This window comes from Salvelinus fontinalis, chromosome 6 (assembly GCF_029448725.1).
Source record: "Salvelinus fontinalis isolate EN_2023a chromosome 6, ASM2944872v1, whole genome shotgun sequence".
Lineage (NCBI taxonomy): Eukaryota > Metazoa > Chordata > Actinopteri > Salmoniformes > Salmonidae > Salvelinus > Salvelinus fontinalis.
Window position 1 is genome coordinate 56103074 of NC_074670.1, and position 19127 is coordinate 56122200.

General features: G+C 40.4%; 1 pseudogene; it reads left to right on the forward strand.

Annotated features, from left to right (window-relative positions):
- The first annotated feature begins 151 nt into the window (after positions 1 to 151).
- On the forward strand, positions 152 to 17438 carry LOC129858178 (histone-lysine N-trimethyltransferase SMYD5-like; annotated as a pseudogene).
- Positions 17439 to 19127: the final 1689 nt, after the last annotated feature.

A 19127-nucleotide genomic window follows, 5' to 3' on the forward strand; every position in this document is an offset into this window, starting at 1 on the left:
ATTATTGACTGTATGTTTGTTTATTCCATGTGTAACTCTGTGTTTGTGTTGCACTGCTTTGCTTTATCTTGGCCAGGTCGCAGTTGTAAATGAGAACTTGTTCTCAACTAGCCTACCTGGTTAAATAAAGGTGAAAAATAAAAGAAATAGAGGCCGCTAAATGTTTACGCGTAGGCTCCTCTAAAAACTATAGAGTTCAAAGGCCAAGGTTTAATTTGAAGATGGCTGCCTCCCAAGATGACATGCTTTCTTTCTGCGTGGACACAACTAAAGTTTGCAGTTCTGTGGAAATCCGATTCATTGACAAGGATAAGGTAATGTGCCGACAGGGATTCTTTTGAAAGGGCTAATTTCAAGTTTGTCGTTTTCTAGCACCGTTTTGATGCCAAATGCAGTGCCACGCATGCTGTCAAACTGGCTGGCTCAAATTATGAGCAGGGCAGAATCTCTTGTCACTTTTTTTGTTTATGTTTACTGGCTGGCCATAGCTAGCTACTACACTGTTAAAAAAAAAAAAAAATGTTACCTAAGTATCTACGCGGTTACTTAGCTACCAGCCTTGTTAATATTTTTTTTGTTGGTATTTAACGTTAGTAACCCCATTAGCCACTGCAAAAGCATCAGCTACTCTTTCTGGGGTCCACATGAAACATGACAATACATACAGTAGTACAGAGTAACATTGTTAGTCAAGGACTGAAATTCATACATTTAAAACGTCACATATGGCCTATGTTTATTACTGTAGCTAGCTAGTTAGGAAATGTCAGTTAGCAATCCATGTTTCATGGAGGTGACTAACTGATTAATGTTAACGTTACATGATGCTAGCTAGTTAAGTAGCTAGCTAGCTAATGAAAGGTATGCACAGATTAGTCTCCTAACGTTATACCTTTTTGAAGGGGCTAATAAAGTGCAAAGGCTATCCTGGTCTGACTCAATAGGATGCACTTGGTATAGATAAAGTATATGTAGCTAGGTGCGTAATGTAATTGTCATAGCAAACTAACAAACATTTGCTTTTAGGGCAAAGGATTATTTGCCAAGAAGGCCATCAAGAAGGGAGACACCATTTTTGTAGAGCGCCCTCTTGTCTCTTCCCAGTTCTTGTGGAATTCCCAGTACAAATATGAAGGTGGGGTGCCATATAGTTTCAAGATTTAGGTGGTTGACAGACTGAACAACTAAGAAGTAACAACAAATCCTCTTATGTTCCTGTTGATGACTGAAAATCTTGGAGCAAAATGTTCCAGCTGGCTTTGCTTTTGTAATCCATATTTTAGATAGACATAGGCCAGGGGGAACTGCTGGGGTTTATTAATGGTGTTTCTTACTGTATATACGAAAGTATGTGGACACCCCTTCAAATTAGTCAGCCACACCCTTTGCTGACAGGTGTATCAAATTTGAGCACACAACCACGCTATCTCCATAGACAAACATTGGCAGTAGAATGGCCTTACCGAAGAGCTCACTGATTTTCAACGTGGCACCGTCATAGGATGCTACCGTTCCAACAAGTCAGTTGGTAAAATTTCTGCCCTGCTAGAGCTGCCCCGGTCAACTAGTAAGTGCTGCTATTGTGAAGTGGAAATGTTTATGAGCAACAACAACTCAGCCGCGAAGTGGTAGGCCAAACTAGCTCACAGAACGGAAGTACGTAGCGCGTAAAAATCGTCTGTCCTCGGTTGCAACATTCACTACCGATTTTTCCAAACTGCCTCTGGAAGCAACGTCAGCACAAGAACTGTTAGTTGGGAGCTTCATGAAATGGGTTTGAGCAGCCATGGAATGCCAAGTGTCGGCTGGAGTGGTGTAAAGCTCGTCGCCATTGGACTGTAGAGCAGTGGAAACTTGTTCTTTGGAGTGATGAATCACACTTCACCGTCTGGCGGCCGAATCTGGGTTTGGCAGATGCCAGGAGAACACTACCTGCACCAAAGCATAGTGTCAACTGTAAAGGTTGGTGGAGGAGGAATAATTGTCTGGGGCTGTTTTTTATGGTTCCGGCAAGGTCCCTTAGTTCCAGTGAAGAGATCTTAATGCTACAGCATACAATGACATTCTAGATGATTCTGTGTTTCCAACTTTGTGGCAACAGTTTGGGGAAGGCCCTTTCCTGTTTCAGCATGACAAATCCCCTGTGATTGGTGTGGAAAAACTTGACTGGCCTGCACAGAGCCCTGACTTCAACCCCATCGGAACACTTGTGGGATGAATGAGAATGGTGACTGCGAGTCAGGCCTAATTGGCCAACATCAGTGCCTGACCTCACTAATGCTCTTGTGGCTGAGCAGGAGCAAGTCCTCGCAGTAACGTTCCAACATCTAGTGGAAAGCCTTCCCAGAAGAGTGGAGGCTGTTTATAGCAGCAAATGGAGGACCAACTCCATAATGCCAATGATTTTGGAATGAGATGTTTGACGAGCAGTTCACATACTTTTGGTCATGTAGTGTATTTAGTGATAAAATCACCCTTAGTTATCTCCCATTTAATCATCCATCCCTGTGTCTCCTCCAGCCTGTGAATACTGCTTGAGTGCTCTGGAGACAGCTGAGGATAATGCCCGAAGACTGAGTGGCAACCCTGGCCTAAGTCTACCCCACACTGAGCTGTGCAAGGTGCGCCCAGAGCTGCACCAAGCTTGCCCACAATGCCAGGTGAGTGTCTCTCACAAGTCTTCCCCCATCTGCACTGCCAATTAAAGGTGCACTATGCAGAAATCACTCCCATTTCCTGGTTGCAAAAATTCTTATAGATCGCCTAACTTTAATTTGTAAACAAACAAGTAAGTATAGTATAGAGAATCATTGTACTGTGTGAACCACTGTGAAATCTTTTCCCTAACTAAAAATATTGTATATTCAGCTGTTTGAAGCTGGTGGACAAAACCGAAAGTAAAAGATGCAATAACAAAACCTAATAATGGGAGGCATAGAAATAGTGCACATAACACATCTTCCGCTTCTTAGACTTGCTTTCACTGAGAATGGTAGATCTATAAATCACATTTATATGTGAATTTGGTTGGATCGCCCAAAAAGTTACATATTTAAGCTTTAAGGACTGGACACTACGGATCTACAAATACATTGTTGAAAGCAAAATGGAGCATGCCTATATGCTTTTTCCTAGCCTGTGTTTTTAGATCGGTAAAGATGAAGGATTAGAAGCCACTTAAATGTGATACACCTACCCAATGCCTGTACTCCATATGGAGATGCGTTGATATACTGTAGCTACTTCCTCCAGCCTAGTCCAGTGTTTCGCTTTGGTCTTCAGTGTAGTTATTCACGGGTCCTCCCGAAACTCTATTACCCAGGCCCCGACCAGGCCAGGTCCGAAATTCTGTAGTTGACCTCTGATCTGGTTCTGATTTAATTTTCTCGGTTATGTGTAATTAGAACTGATTTGCCGGTAAGGCAAGGTACAGACCCGACTGCTGAAGTAGAGGGAGGGAGAGAAAATTGTCTCGTTTATGCTGCTTCGGCTTATTGAGAGAGACGCATATTTTTCACAGGAGTGTAGCTTGTTTTTTTGTTGGCCAATCACAAGTCATCAAAGAGGCACTAGACTCTGGCCCCGTATGTGTATTGGTAAACAAGTTAGGAGATCCATGGAGTTAAAAGTTAAATGAGAAGGATATGTTTCCCTTTCAACGACCAAGAGCCAGCAGATGGTCTGCTGCTTAATACTTTGAATGGAGTTATTGTGTAGGACGAGGGGGAAAGTGCATCCTAAATAGCTTGCTTAGCCAAGCTATCTTAACTAGCTTCTCTTCTTGGTTTGATGCAGTCAAAACGGGTACTATGTAAGATTGGATGATAAGTCATCTAGCTTTTGCAGCTAGAATTTAGTGGTGCGAGTCGGCTTGATTGCTGCTGTGTCTCTTCCTCGAGCCACACAGTCACAAACACAGCGAGTCCCCTCTTAGCTCCGTTCCGCTCTCCCTCTGTGCATGCATTAACAGCTTCAGTTAATAACGTAGCTTAAAATATATATTTTCTGCTGCTTCCTTCACTGGGATCGGATCAGACCGGGTCTATACAGGGCCGGGTCTGGTTGTCTTTGGGTCCATTTGAACCGTTGTCTCTATATTTAAAACAAATTTATTCGGGTCAGGAACAGGTCCAACTTATTGGACCAAACAAGACCTCTCACTGAAGTAGACTTTATCTCCCCCTCCAGGTGATGTACTGTAGTAACGAGTGTCGGCAGACCAGTACCATCGGGCCCTGTGCTTAGGCCACTCCCAAGAGGACCCGGACCATCCGGTCAACAAACTTAAGGATGCCTGGAGGTGAGATGGATTTGCTGTTTAATTTAATTCCAATTGATGGGGCCCATATTTCTCTTGCACTGAATCTGAAAATTTTACCAAAGACAGTACATTATGAAGATGTATAGAAACTGCTTCTCAAATAGAATCCCCAATCATGCTGGTAAATGCCATGGCGACGTTAGCTAGCCAAGCTCATGCGCAGAAACACGTCATCGGGACTAACGGTTGTCGTGCCGAACTGCTTATGTGCAGGCCGTCAAATCAAAAGCACCACTTCGATAAAATGTTTTGATGAAAATAAAAACATGTCAGTATGTCAATTTCACGAGGTTGTAGTAATTACAGTTTCAGCTACCTAAGACATTATCTCAAATCTAGGTTTTGCCTTTAAATTTTGAGGAAATTAATGACACATTTTTCACTTCTCCCATTGACTTGCCAAACCCTGGTGTGCTGAGTCTCTGGGTTTTGAAACAATGTTACTAGCTTTCTCTGTCCTTGTTTACTCCAATTCTTTATCTCCCTCTCAAAGCTCCCTCCCTTGCAACTCCTCTTTCAATTGGCTTTGACAGGGAAACAGGAATTGGAGCAAATGAGGACGAGAAAGCAAGGATTTGGCAGCCATTAATGTTTTCAGATCCAGCCTCAGTGATATTTTGGCTGTAATTGCATGAGGTGACATGATCCCCTCCATCTGTCCCCTAGGAGTATGCACTACCCTCCTGAGACCTCCAGCATCATGCTCATGGCCAGGATGGTGGCCACTGTCAAACAGGTGAGCCACCTCCTACCTTTGCCTTTTTTGTTCAGCTGCTTTAATTCCAAAGTGAGTTGCTCTCTATATTTGCATTCTCTATTTCGTTGTCGGCTGAAAACGGAAAAAAATATTTAAAAAATCCCCCATTTAACAAACATTCAATTATGAAAAGTCAGAAGCTATTTCGAATGTGTTCTTGGTCCGAGAGTCATGTTCAGAGTACATTGAGGGAAGTTACTGCTTTCAATAAATGTGGGGGGGAAAAATAACATTTGCAAAAATAGAGTTGAAAGGTTTATCAGACAGTGACGATTTGTAGTGAATGCTTGTTTGAAAATCGGGTGTCTGTAGATGAACAGACCTTTACAATGTCTGGAGAAGCATTTAACCTGTCAGTTTGCTATTATAATACTATATGTGCATACCTGTGCATAATAGGTAACTCAAGCACTATATAATGTTTGAATTTGTCATGCAGGCCCAAGACAAATGCTGCTGGCAGAAGTTGTTCTTTCAGTTCTGCAGCCGTGCGGCCAACGAGGAGGAGGAAATTGCACACAAGCTGCTGGGAGAGACGTTCCAGGTAAGAATAGAGGTAGTGGCTGTGCCTGAAAATGTTAACTACTAGCTGTCAAATCCTTGCTTCCTCATCCATGTTTCATCAATTCCCCTTAAGGCTCATTTGGAGGAGGAGGTCTGAGGAAGAGACCTTGGAACCTCTCCTCCAATGTGCTTAGAGAGGAATTGAGGGAACAGGGATTGAGCTTCAAATTAGTTTTCACATTTGTGCTAACTATTAGATTTGACTCATTGTTATTGTAATAGATTATAGACTACTGTAAAACTTAAATTAATTGCCTGTGTGTTTATTTGCTTAAATCACTGAACACAACAGGCGCTTACAGATAGGCTTCTATTTGAGCCCGGCGTCTATTTACTTAATGCACACAGCTTTTGCTTATTTGCATAGTTAAAGGAAAAATCCACCCAAAACCACTCATTCCTGTAATTTAGTGTTACATAATGCTAATATGTGGGAAATAGTTTTTTTGAACAAATGATTAATTTTGACTCTAAAATAAGGTTGGTAGCAACATGTGAAAATCGTTGTGGAAGTCTCTGGCAGCGCAAGTCAACTACAAAACCCACAATGCAATGCTCTATGGGCTGGCTATTTAGCTAGCTAGCGAGTGTAGGTACCCACAATAATACCAAAGTCAATATCAGCATGTGAAGTATCTAGTTAGCTGTAAAATGGCTCTAACAAACTGCGCAATCAATTTTGTAGTACAATCTCACCATGTTTAACCTGCAGATTGATGTGGCTCACAGAGTGGAGTTTGACAATCTCAACGGCATCATGCAATGCACCCTGAACTGAAGAGGCAGACAATTAGGAGAAATGTGTTAGACCCTCTGTTAAATTACACATTTCTCGAGGTAGGAACATCACAAAAGAATATTCGAAAGAAGACAACCTACTGTCGTGTCTTTACTGTCATTAAATTGAAGACTTGAAGACTATTTATTTTTACCTCACGTTAGTCTCATTCCAAACGTCGTAAATTGTTGGTTATCTGCACGAACCCAGTCTTCACTGAGTCATCCATACATCAATTGTCTTAAATCATTTATTTATTACTAACTAAGTAATTCACAGAAATGCATAAACAAACAAACAAACTTAAAATGGTTACATGAAATGATGGGAGAAATATGCCCTAGTGGGCTGAACCGGCATGGCGGCTTGTTAGACAAAGGGAAAATTGGGGGTCGACTAAGAAGTCACTACAGAGTTCATAACTATAACAATTGACATGCTAATCCTTTACACATGAACGCTCACTCATTTGGGAACAATTGCAATCAATATATATATATATTTACACTCAGTGTGTCGTCTTGATCGCTGGAGAAAAGTTAGTTTCTGTTGGAGAGTTTCGTCTGTCTCTGTCTTGGTTATTGTGGATAGTTCAGAGTGACATTCGTTATAGAATGGATGTTTCGGCGGTTGTCGTTCTTCGCGTTCAATGATACCGAATTCCTAGCTGCAGACTAGTAGTCAATATCAAAGACTTGTTCTTATTCGTCTAAGTGTTTAACTTCTTATGGCTGCAAGCCCGTGTCGGTACACTTATGACAACAGCCAGCTCAAGTGCAGGGCGCGAAATTCAAAATATATTTTTTAGAAATATTTAACTTTCACACATTAACAAGTCCAATACAGCAAATGAAAGATAAACATCTTGTGAATCCAGCCAACATGTCCGATTTTTAAAATGTTTTACAGCGAAAACACCACGTATATTTATGTTAGCTCACCAAATACAAAAAAGGACAGACATTTTTCACAGCACAGGTAGCATGCACAAAACCAACCTAACTAACCAAGAAACAACTTCATCAGATGACAGTCTTATAACATGTTATACAATAAATCTATGTTTTGTTTCGAAAAATGTGCATATTTGAGGTATAAATCAGTTTTACATTGCAGCTACCATCACAGCTACCGTCACAAATAGCTCCGACGCAGCCAGAGTAATTACAGACACCATCGTCAAATACCTAAATACTCATCATAAAACATTTCTGAAAAATACATGGTGTACAGCAAATGAAAGACAAGCATCTTGTGAATCCAGCCAATATTTCCGATTTCTTAAGTGTTTTACAGCGAAAACACAATATAGCATTATATTAGCTTACCACAATAGCCAGAAACACAAGCCATTTACCAGCAGCAAAAGTTAGCGATCGTAACAAACCAGAAAAAGATATATAATTTTTGACTAACCTTGATAAGCTTCATCAGATGACAGTCCTATAACATCAGGTTATACATACACTTATGTTTTGTTCGAAAATGTGCATATTTAGAGCTGAAATCAGTGGTTATACATTGTGCTAACGTAGCATCTTTTCCCCAGAATGTCCGGATATTTTTATGACACTCACCTATTCTGACAAAATAACTATTCATAAGCGTTACTAAAAAATACATGTTGTATAGGAAATGATAGATACACTAGTTCTTAATGCAATCGCTGTGTTAGAATTCTACAAATAACTTCATTACGACATCCAGCTTACGTTATAGCGAGAGAGTGCCCAAAATCTGGGCGCAAACTATTAGTAAACATGTTCCGACAGATATATGAAATGGCATCATAAATGGGTCCTACTTTTGATGATCTTCCATCACAATGTTTTACAAGGGGTCCTTTGTCGGGAGCAATCGTTGTTTGGTTTTAGAATGTCCTCTTCTCCAGTCAATTAGCACGGAAAGCTAGCAAAGTGGCGCGAAGCTCTCCTTCGTGAACAAACGCAGACAACGCAACACGCCTAACGTCCCGAAAAAATGTCAATAATCTAATATTATTATTGTCACATTTATCAAATAAAATCAAAGCCGGAGATAGTAGCCGTCTATAACGACAGCTTTTCAGAAGGCAATCCCCGGGTACTTTTCGCGCCTTCCTGAAAACAAGAAATTGGTGACACGTCATGCCAAGAGCTCTTATTCGACCACAGATCAAGTTATACACTCCATTTCTTCTCTCACTCCCTATTGACATCTAGTGGAAGGCGTATGAAGTGCATGTATACTAATACATATCAAGCACATTTATAGGCAGGCCCTAGAACAGAGCATCGATTTCAGATTTTCCACTTCCTGTCAGGAAGTTTGCTGCAAAATGAGTTCTGTTTTACTAACAGATAGAAAACACTCTCTAGTTTCTAAAACCGTTTGAATTATATCCAATAGTAATAATAATATGCATATTGTACGAGCAATAATTGAGTACGAGGCCGTTTGAAATGGGCACCTTTTATCCAGGCTACTCAATACTGCCCCTGCAGCCCAAAGAAGTTAACCACTTGGTATGGTTAACAGATTCAGCAATGTTACTCAACCTTCGTTCTCCTCCTATGGAGAAAAACATGGTCTAGTGATAATTTCTCAGAGTTGGGTTTTTATTAGGATGGCGGAGGGGCTGTCCCAGGATGTCTGACCCAACTGGGCTCAGGGGCGGGTCCTCGGATTTAGTTCAAATCAAAAGTGATTTGTATTTTTCTTCATTAAACAGTCCAAAATCATATTACACAATTATACAAACAGTATCATACTCACTCATTCATTTTATACAACAATTAGATGTAAACCTCATATCTGAGGTTATTATATAAACAGCGGTATGGTAATGTAGCCACACAGTCTCTCATGAGTTTTCCAAGTTGTGACAAATGGACCGGTAAATAGCTGGAATCTTCACTGATCTTTTATACTTTTTCAGGAACATGAAATGTGTTCGTACCTCATGTTCTGTGAGGTGGAAGAAATCTCTTTGTTCTCTATGGAAGTTTTACCCACTGCTATACTGTGTGTCCATGAGGAGATTCTCAGGAATTTACGACGTCTCTCTGGCCACAGCATGGGTTGAATGAGGAAAGGGGGAGGCAGGGAGAGGGGGATGGGGCTTGATGTACCCAAACAGGCAACGTCATGACACTACCCTGTTATGACATTGGCCAGTATTGAAATCTGACATGCATGATAGACATTTTTGTGACCTAAAAGTCACATTCCTGTTAAGTGTAGTGAGGGCGTCTTTATCGCAATTCCATGTCACACTTGCCGAATTTCTGCCTGCTTGAACGACAACAGCTCAGATGCACAAAAACAATATAACATTCAAAATGGGCACATCTTTACTTTAATTGTTTAATTCCAGCATTCTCTTCCAACATTTTAATACATTTCTTAATTTCCTGCACTGCTATCATTTATTTACACATTGATGTTTATTTTGTCTTAGTATGTCTCTATTTTAAAAAAAACAAAAATGTACATAATTATTCTCCAACTGTGCATTTTTGTAAGTTCGTACTTTCGCTGTTAGAGAGGGATCAGCCAAACTGTAGGGCTCTGTACTCTCGAAGTTGACTGTTTTTGTGCTTGCCAGTTAGCTAGCAGTTCTCAGCTGTTAGCAGCCAAATGGCTAGCAGTTTCTTACAGGTGATTAAAAACGTATGAGTGCCATCATTTTTTAGTTTTCAAATTATACTGAACAAAAATATAAACGCAACATGCAACAATTTCAAAGGTTTTACTGAGTTACAGTTCATTTAAGGATATCAATCAATTGGAATATTCATTAGGCCCTAATTTATGGATTTCACATGCCTAGGAATACAGATATGCATCTGGTCACAGATACCTTAAAAATAATGGGCCTCACATTGGGTCTCAGGATCTCGTCATGGTATCCCTGTGCATTCAAATTGCCATTGATAAAATGCAATTGTGTTTGTTGTCCGTAGCTTATGCCTGCCCATACCATAAACCCACCGCCACAACGTTGACATCAGCAAACCAGTCGCCCACACGACGCCATACACGTCGTCTGCGGTTGTGAGGCTGGTTGGACATACTGTCAAATTCTCTAAAACGACGTTATGGTAGAGAAATTAACATTCCATTTTTTGGCAACAGCTCTGGTGGACATTACTGCAGTCAGCATGCCAATTGCACGCTCCCTCAACTTGAGACATCTGTGGCGTTGTGTGACAAAACTGCACATTTTATTGGCCTTTTATTTTCCCCAGCACAAGATGCACCTCTGTAATGATCATGCTGTTTAATCAACTTCTTGACATGCCACACCTGTCCGGTGGATGGATTATGTTGGCAAAGAAGAAATGCTTACTAACAGGGATTTAAACAAATTTGTGCTCAATTTTAGAGAAATAAGCTTTTTGTGCATATGGGAAATTTCAGGGGGTGTTATTTCAGCTCATGAAACATGGGACCAACACTTTATATGTTGCGTTTTATATTTTTGTTCAGTGTATTTAATGTAACAAATCAAACATTAAACCTCATAAACATTTAATTTACATCAAGCCTTTATTTGCTGAAATGTGTGCTGTTGCCCGGATATAAAAAATGACATGCAGCTATTTGAGTCTGCGTGTAATTAAAGTTTTATGGTATGTTGCATTTTGTAGGGACATTTGACCTTACTACGAACCCTGTTTACGACAGCACTTTACGATGATAATCTCAATATGGTAAGTATGGCACGATTTCCCTTTACATTACCAATTTATTTATGGGCATACATGTTTGTCAAGCTAATACAAGTACTTGGCTACTTCCTTGTCAGCCTGGAGACAAGAATATAAAATAATATCTGTCTTGGATTTAATAATTTCCCATGAGTGAGCTCTGAGCTGAACATGTGTGATAATGATGCAGATACTGTATGCTATATAAGGGGTGTCCTTTCACGTTACAGTGGTTTACACCTGAGGGATTTCGCTCCCTCTTCGCCCTTGTAGGCACCAATGGACAGGGCATAGGTACCAGGTAAGGTTCAGCTCTCAATCTTTCCAACTCATAAATGATTGATGTTATGGACATAAATTATGCACTTATGGAATGCCATTAGTCCCAATATTAGTCTTTTTTTTTAAAGTGCTGACATCGTTTTATCATGTTTCTTTACATAGCCAATGGGTTCATGCATGTGATGCGTTGGAGCTGACTGGCCAGCAGAGGGAGCAATTGGATTGCTTCATTGATCAACTATACAAGGACATCGAGAAAGGTCACAATTCCTTTCTTACACTGCTTCATGAGACATCTGTTCCGTTTATTGAGGAATACTGGGGAAAAGCTGTCTGATAAAACATTTGTCTAAACCTACATTACCAAGCAAGGCCTTGTGCAGCTCACATTTTATAATAGATTGAAAAGGATACTTGGCGCCTCTGAATTGGGTTGGCTTGACTCAGCATATTTGAAATCCTTACTAAAATTGAATAAATCTCTGCAACTGAGAATGGAGGTCAGAGCTGAATTTGATTTGTCTCCACAGAGACCGGTGACTTCCTGAACTGCGAGGGTTCTGGGCTCTTCCTACTTCAGAGCTCATGTGAGTCGTCACAATCAGGTGGCTTCTGACCTCAGCTTCCATAATCCACAAACACACACATCATACAGGATAAATTTAATTAACTACTGCGCTGGTCAAAAGGCCATGTTTACAGTCGTTATCAAATACTTTTGTTTTGGTTGTGTCGTCTACTCTAGGTAACCACAGCTGCATACCGAAAGCGGAGGCATCTTTCCCGAACAACAACTTCTTGCTTCACCTCAGTGCCCTTAGTGACATCAGCCCTGGAGAGGTCAGAAGAGGATGCTGGGTCGGGGAGGATACATTCTGTCCATGGATAAACTGGAGAGAACTTTGTGTTCAGTTGTCAGTCAGTTTTAGCGGTCAGAGACTGAGGATTGAGGCTGATGTGTCAAGCTATCAGATATTGAGAAGGCTTGCATCTGCCTGTAAATGTAGTGTCTGAGGAGGCCAGAGAAATCTTTTGCCAGCCATCGATTGAATTCTGGCACCAAAATAATAGCGCATTGTTGTGTAAATATAGTAACAGTAATGGGAGGTCTTTTGATGTGAATGTCCTCATCTGCTAACTTTTGTTTCCTCACATCTCCAGGAGATCTGCATCAGTTACTTAGACTGCTGTCAGCGTGACCGGAGCTGTCATAGCAGACAGAAAATCCTGAGGTAAACAACTGAAATCCCCTGTGTCCCTTTGACAGACTCAAATTGTTCCCAGTTCAATGGCCACCCTCCCAGGTAGCCGAGGGGTTCTGGTGGTTATTCCGGTGCCTAACAACGCTCTTGATCGATTAGCAAGCTGTCAATCCACTACCGATTTTTACCCCCTTAAATTGGGGCTGAACTTCCTGATTTAGCCTCTGTTTTAATTCTCCTCATTGGGAAATGCACCTGAGAACGAGATTTGGGTTTTGGAGGCGTGTGTGTTTGAACATTGGAAGCGTTTGTACGTTCATTGCAAAAACAGTACAGTTAGTAACTCACCCTTCAACACTGAACAAAAATATAAACGCAACATGTAAAGTCTTGGTTTCATGAGCTGAAATAATAGATCCCCAAAATGTTCCATATGCAAAATATGCGTATTTCACTCAAATTTTGTGCACAAATTTGCTTACATCCCTGTTAGTGAGCAATTCTCCTTTGGTAAAATAATCTATCCAATAAAAGGACACTCCAAAATGTGCAGTTTTGTCACACAACACAGTCCCACAGAAGTCTCAAGTTTTGAGGGAGCGTGCAATTGGCATGCTGATTGCAGGAATGTCCACCAGAGCTTTTGCCAGAGAATTTTATGTTCTTTTCTCTCCCATAAGCTTCCTATAACGTCGTTTTAGAGAATTTGACAGTATGTTCAACTGGCCTCACGAACGCAGACCATTTGTCTTTGGATAGCCCATCTGTGGGGATAGTTGGTGCCGTCAAGAAATTGCACATTGTAAATGGGACAATATTTTAGTTTCATTAAATGCTTTCAATATTTGTGTGGATTTCTGCAATTTGTAGTTGGTTTTAGGTTTTTAAGTCAATAAAATTTGGAGTTATTCACATTTTAAAAAATATTGTCCCATGTACATTTTGTAATGTACTGATGGTCCTTAACTTGCCCCATAGGGATATTGAATGTCAAACCAAATTGACCATGGGCGTTACGATTGGCTCGTATGCAGCTGAGCTCTGAATTGATGATTACTTGGGTGCTGCCAGCTGTGGGCAGGATTGAAATAAACCCAACTCTACTGTAACTTAGGGTATCCTTCATTTGTCACAATTTTTTTCCTTATTCATCTCGCAAATCTCAGACCGACTTCATGACCAAAATTATCCTATTTACACTTTACTACGTTTTGACACTAGAATAAATGTTTCTGACTCATATCGATGCCACGTATGCCATTTTCAAAAGTAGAAGTAGGTTTTTTTGGTTGTCGCACTTTAAATCCAGGGCAGGCTTGCTCTGCAAGCCCACTTTGGATTCACTGTATCCTGTTGAAAGGCATTTTACCTTGAAATGCCGTAACTCCCAGAAACTGGACGTAGTGAAGCGTGAACAAAGACTGGCCTCTGTCTCTTTTTTCTCAGCAAATGATAACAATTCAGACCCACTGTGTATTATGCTTATATATTGTTTTATTATGTTATATACATAGTGTTTACAGTATGCGTGTTGAATAATGGCATTTCTTTTTTAACAGAAGTGATGATAGATTGACGCAAATGCATTCTATCAGTCTGCGTTATCTTCTTTCTTGCTCTCCAGAACGAGACAGGCAGCTGTGTGACTTATGTAACATCGTTATTGTCTTCCCAGAGAGAACTACCTGTTCGTCTGCTCGTGTCCAAAATGTGGCTCTCAGATGGATGAGCTGGATCTGACGGAGGAGGAGGAGGAGGGGGATGACATGGAGGAGGAGATAACGGATGTCTGAGGGGGAACTCCCTCCTCCTACTCACCTCCCAATCCCACTCAGCCACGCTAGCTAACTGCATCTCTGCCCAGTGAAGACCAATTTCAAAGACGACATATCAAACTCCAAGCATATCAACTTCAGTTGTGTACCAAAATAGAATTTTTCAAGGAAAAAGTCACTCAATGGCCTGAAGCTTTGGATCTCCCGGTTGAAAAGCATTTGGTCACATGACTCTGCAGCATCAGCCCTCGTCTCTCACCTCTAGTGTAGCTTCTGCTCATTGGAAACGTTTACATTAAAGACACCCATATTTAATGGAAAAGGAAGGTCTGACCCGGTACTAGATGTGTGTACCTAATAAACTGTCCGGTGAGAATGTCTGTTCTGAGAAGGATAATGCACTTGGCCAATCTAGTAGTGATAACATTAAAGTATGTACAGTGTAGCTGAAGTAACCAGGCCAAATTAAGTACATCGATTTTCATGTGATGTGAGATCTATCAAGGAACATTAGAAACATTCATTGCAACCTATAAGTTAACCATCAGCCAGAATAACCTTGACCAGTAGAAAGCTATTGTCTGTTAGCTATTTCCCCGTTTATTGAGGAGAACTGTTATTTTCACATGAGTGAAATTGCTGCTACTGCCCACTCATGAATCAATAGAACTACAATGACCGTAATCTTCAATGCCAACGTTTTCAATGTTACCGAACAAATATGGCTAACATCAAATGACTAACCTCAATTATCTCAGTTGGCATTCAGAGCACTGGTGCATGAGAACAAATTGCTTTTGATGTCACACAAGGACATGCTGCAGCATAAGAACAGCAGCAAACACTATGAGAATCCTAGCAATTGTAATTTTTACCACTCTGGCATAAACCATTGAGATTAAAATGTCTTCTCTTATTTTCTTTATTTGTATTCTGCTTAGTGCAATTTGATTGTATGCATAAGTTAAGCCAACTGGCAGTCTTTACCAACTATGACCACGTCAGCATTGCCTTGAAGCAGACCGATACCCTGTGGATAACTGGATATTCGGGAAGTCATTAAATCTTATTTGTGAGTAATCGCCAACATCTGTGACACCATGAAGATTTGACAAGTATTCCTTCCTAGTCATATTTTCTACCTCAATGGGTATTTTAATGACCGTTTCATTTGTGCCTGTTGACTCTTCATGCGACCTTGCCTTTGCTATAGGCTCTTTTCTATTGATACTAGATTGTGACTCAAGAACAGCCTTGCAAATACATCTACATCTTATTGGAGCAGTGAACATGTGTTTGCTGTTCCCACTCTGCTTGGATGTTAAGATGCCGACACAGGAAGCGAGAAAACGGCAGATCTTTAGAATAGGAAGAAAAAAAATCTGATAGCCACATTTTCTAAGTGACCTATTTTGTGATTTCACACCTGCCCCCAATTTTTTCAGTGACGCAAATTTTTCTCTGTGGACATCATCAGTGTCAGCTTTTCTTCCCTATGGGATTGGTTTAGAAGAGTCAAATGCAAATGTACGCTGGATATTCACATGAGAGATGAAAGGGAACATATTTTTACTTCCATGAGAGGATGCACACCTGGGATCTGGCGTGGCTGGAGGCTGGACCTCTGGACGCGTCTTGGAGTGAAGTCCAACACCCATCGGCTGTCATCCTCTGAGCTCATGCCAGCATCCCCACGGGGCCTCTGCAGTTCTGGAATGTGGCTGCTTTTAGCGGAGCGGTCCACAGTAGGGGTCGAGTGCAGTTTGCCACACACTGCACTCCCTTCAAATGGAGAAAGTGTGAAGGTCAAAGGTCACACCCCAGGAGAAAGGGGCTGACCCAGAGCCTCATTTGAAGATGGAAGGGGACAGGAAGTGGGTTGAGGGGGGTGGCGGTGTCTAAATAAAAGGCAATTATACGCGTCTAGAGAAAGAGGCTTTTATTCTATCTCACCAAGGCCAAAACACTCACAATCTATATTTCAGTAATGAAATTGGAAGGGAAGAAAAGTTGGTGCATTATAATCATTGCCAAGACATGCAGATGGAGAGAAATTATAAAATTAGCATCTCATGATTTAAAACGGTAAAATCAGATCAAATCATGTCAGACTTAGATGTGCAGGTTTGACGTTCACACTGTGATTTATAATACAAAACCTTCAGTATCTGATTAAATATTCATATACAGAGTCTCATATTGACGGGTATCTGCACACCTTGACTTTTTCCACATTTTGTTGTTACAAAGTGGGATTCAAATGGATTTGATTGTAATTTATGTCTCAGAGCTTTGCACATCTGGATTGTACAATATTTGCCCATTTTATTATTTTTAAAATTCTTAAAAGCTCTCTCAAGTTGTTGATCATTGCTAGATTTTCAAGACGATTTAAGTCACAACTATCTACGCCACTCAAGAACATTCGTTGTCTTGGTAAGCAACTCCAAAGTAGATTTGGCCTTGTGTTTTAGTCTATTGTTCTTCTGAAAGGTGAATTCGTCTCACAGTGTCAGTTGGAAAGAAAACTGAACCAGGTTTTCCTCTAGGATTTTGCCTGTGCAAGCTAGCTCTATTACGTTTATTTTTATCCTTAACTCCCCAGTCCATACCCATAACATGATGCAGCCACCACCATGCTTTAAAATTTGGAGAGTGGTACACAGTGATGTGTAGTGTTGGATTTGCCCTAAACATACCGCTTTGAATTCAGGACAAAAAGTTTATTTTTATTTTTTTGCAGTATTACTAAGTGCCTTGTTGCAAACAGGATGCATGTTTTGGAGTATTTGTATTCTGAACAGGCTTCCTTCTTTTCATTCTGTCATTTAGGTTAGTGTTGTGGAGTAGCTACAGTGTTGTTGATCCATCCTCATTTTTCTCACATCACAACCATGACTTTGTAACTGTTTTAAAGTCAACATTGGCCTCATGGTGAAATCCCTGAGCTGTTTCCTTCCTCCCCGGAAACTGAGTTAGAGGAAAGACGCCTGTATCTTTGTAGTGACTGGGTGTATTGATACACTATCCAAAGCTTAATTAAAAACTTCACCATGCTGAAAGGGATATTCAGTGTCTGCTTTTTGTATTTTTATCCATCTACCAATAAATGCCCTGGTCTTTGTGGTTGAATCTGTTAAAATTCACTACTTGATTAAGGGAACTTATAGATAATTGTATGTGTGGGGTACAGAGATGGGGTAGTCATTAAAAAATAATGTTAACCACTATTATTGAACACAGTGGGTCCTTGCAACTTATTATGTGATTTGTTAAGCACATTTGTATTACTGAACTTATTTTGAATACTTATTGACTCAAGACATTTCATCTTTTCATTTTTTATTAAATTCTAAAATGTTCTACAAACAAAATTCCACTTTGACATTATGGGGTATTGTGTGTAGATCAGTGACACAAAATCGAAATGTAATCAATTTTAACATGTAGCCAAATTCCATAATAAGCATCACAATATGAAAAACATGGCACCACTCCGATTGTCACACTGAAATATGTTTTTATTTTATGGGGTTCAGTGCCACATCTACCCAACTGACTTCTGCATATAACTGACATTTTCAATTACCAGGAGTCCCCCACAAGTAATGACAAACATTCAAAGTCATCAGTTACAAATATAGGCTTTATGTTTCCCAGTCTTATTTGACTGAATTTGCACCTACTTGTAACATATTGGATTGCGTTCTCATCTTGGAGGCATCAGATTACTTTTTGTTTTATTTTGGTCCAACAGTTTCTCTTTTGTCAGTCCCTTTCCTCTAGGTGGAGAGTGATATTGCTAATACTTACCAATATTATAGATTTATACCAAAATGTGTTTAAAGTGGGCACACCATGATTGACGGGGCAGTGTTGAAATGGAAGCCGTTTCGAGACCAGAACGAGTCACTGGGGTTGAAGTGGGTACCATATGGAAACAATCTACAATCTACATTAGGCCCGTCCAAATCGGTTACTGCAATGAATACCATGACTGCCTTGGAGGGTTACTCCAAGGTTGAGTGATAGATGGCCACTTGAGTTGTGACCAGCCAACCTGAGGGAGGGTGGTTGCACCGTAGCTAACCATGTATGAAAACAAACATGATGGACAGCAATATCATGATCACTACCAGTACCGTAGTAAAATAACACTTTTAGGGTTTAGATAGAATGCATTGGATATCTGTGGTCAGTTTTCCCGAACCATTTCCCTGACAAAGTCAAAATGGGGTTGAAGTGTGTCAAAAGTACCTTGACTGCAAAGTCAATAGGACTAATGTTACCTTGTGGAAACGTTGTGGGCTAGCCAATTGCCTCACATTAATCGTTGAAGGGCACCTATTGGTAGATTGGTACAAAAAAGCAGACATTGAAAATCCTTTTGAGCATGGTGATGGTGTATTAAAACAGTCACTGCAAAAATACAGGCAGGTGTCCTTCCTAACTCAGTTGCCAGAGAGCAAGGAAACTGCTCAGGGATTTCACCATGAGCCCAATGATGACTTTAAAACAGTTACAAAGTTTTATGCCTGTGATAGGAGAAGACTGATGTTGGATCAACAACATTGTGGTTACTCCACAATACTAATGTAATTGACAGAGCAAAAATAATAACTATCCCAAAACATGCATCCTGTTTCCAACAAGACACTACAGTCGTGGCCAAAAGTTTTGAGAATGACACAAATATTTATTTTCACAAAGTCTGCTGCCTCAGTTTGTATGATGGCAATTTGCATATACTCCAGAAT